The sequence below is a fragment of the Myotis davidii genome, unplaced genomic scaffold, assembly GCF_000327345.1.
Source record: "Myotis davidii unplaced genomic scaffold, ASM32734v1 scaffold62, whole genome shotgun sequence".
Classification (NCBI taxonomy): Eukaryota; Metazoa; Chordata; class Mammalia; order Chiroptera; family Vespertilionidae; genus Myotis; species Myotis davidii.
This window is the reverse complement of record NW_006295180.1, coordinates 3935559-3937347: the sequence shown is the minus strand read 5'-3', so window position 1 is coordinate 3937347 and position 1789 is coordinate 3935559. Positions and strand designations below refer to the sequence as shown.

At 48.6% G+C, this 1789-nt stretch overlaps 1 protein-coding gene across 1 annotated transcript in view; it reads left to right on the top strand.

The window, feature by feature from the left end:
- Nucleotides 1–1562: 1562 nt before the first annotated feature.
- Nucleotides 1563–1789, top strand: part of HIVEP1 (human immunodeficiency virus type I enhancer binding protein 1) — a 178630-nt gene continuing 178403 nt past the window's right edge. The window contains exon 1 of the mRNA XM_006769734.2: nt 1563–1659. The gene's annotated coding sequence lies outside the window, so the exon portion shown is untranslated. The remainder of the gene's footprint in view (nt 1660–1789) is intronic.

The following is a 1789-nucleotide window of genomic DNA, read 5'->3' as shown; positions in this document are numbered from 1 at the left end:
ATGATACTCTAATCTACTAAGCGTGTAATGACATGGCTAAAAAGATGTACATACCTTAACTAAAAAATTCTTAATTGCTAAAAATGCTAACTCTAATCTGAGCTTTCACTGGCTCATAATTTTTTTGCTGGTGGAGGATCTTGCCTCGATGCTGATGAAAAGACAATATTTGCAAAGTGTAATAAATATGCCTCTATTTGCAGAATCACATCTTAATTCCTTCCTTAATTCCATTTTAAGTCCTTCCTTTTGCCTGTTGCCTGCCCATTCTGTTTTCATAGCTCCTTGCTAGCGAATCCACCCTTCCTGTTTGCCTAGGACAGTCCAGGTGTGTGTCTCTCATCTGGGTAGAGTTATTAATAGTTTCTCTTTCCTTCTCAAAAGTCCAGTTTGGATGCTACATTTATGTGGTCACCCTATTTTTTTTTCACATTTGTTTTGACTCTCCACTCTAGCCAGAAAAATCATCACACATAGTTTACTTGCTTTCACCATCAAACTATTTCCCTTGCCTGGAATGCTGTTTTCATACTATTGCCAAATCTTGAACTTTCCTTCAAAATCCTACTCAGAACTCAGTCTCAGGACGGAACTCTCATAATCCTGCCCTCCACCCAATCCAGAGAGCTCTCAGCAATCATGTAAATAACGCTTATAACTTTAATTGGCTCCGTTTATATGCTGCTCTTGTATCTTTTTTTTTTTCCCCTCTCGGTACTTTTCCATGTGTTTATCCGTGTTTATCCTGTCTCCATTAACTTGTAAACTCCCAGAGGGCAAGGTCTGAACGCAGGCTGGTGTTGGCATAAAGTGGATGAATAGTTAGGGTTGAATGGGTAGACAGTGCAATCCTTCTTGATTACTAATCTGTTAAAAAAAAGAAAAAAGCACCCTTTGTTAGTGCTTTGTGTGTGATGGTTTTGAGACTGCTAATCTAATGTAGAAATATATCCAGTTTCTGCTCGTGTCCAGATAGCTGAGATAAAATCAACAGTTACAAGCTTTCCATCGTGGAGGGGGAGGGGGCCCTATAGGAATGGCATTGGAAAGGCAGGCTGCGGCGGCGTTCATTTCCTTCAGGGGCATGTATATATTCTCGGTTCTTCCAGGCCACAGGTCTGTCTAAGGAGGGAAATAACATCCACTCTCAAAAGTGAGCTCTGGCGACCAAACATACAATACTCAGAACACAGACAGCACTACCTTGCTCTGAGTTTGTGCTGCCAGTGGCGGGAAGTGGAATCTCCAGGATGACGACTAGCGAGGTGGAGGGTTCATCTCAGTCCAGGTAACAAAGGGAAGGCAGGGCAAAGCCCCCTTCTCTCCGCCGGGCTCCGAGCTCGCGCTCCGTCTCCGTGACCACCTGCTCCCTTCCCTTCAGACCCCGCGGGAAGCGCCAGGTATCGGCGCGGCGTGCTCGGCGCCGGGCCCCGGTCTAACCCACGTAGGCGGCGCGCGCGATAACATCAAAGCCCGAGGCAGGGGCCCGAGCAGGGGGGAGGGGGAGGGGGGCCCCCGGCGGCCTCGGCAGCCAGGCGCCTCCCCCTCGCATTTCCTCTCACGCCCCTTCCAACCTAGGAGGCTTTTGGTTTCTGCTTTTGTTGTTTTTAAAATTAAAACCCTGGAAGCCCCGGAGGAGACTTTTGCGTGGCAGTTCGGGTAAGTTTTCCTCCGGGTTCTTTTGTCTGGCAGCTGGCTCGGGGAGAGTTGGCAGGGGTGGGCGGGAAAGGTTGGTCGCCGGGTCGCCCCGAGGAGGAGGAGGAGGGGATGCGGCCGGGGGGCAGGAAAG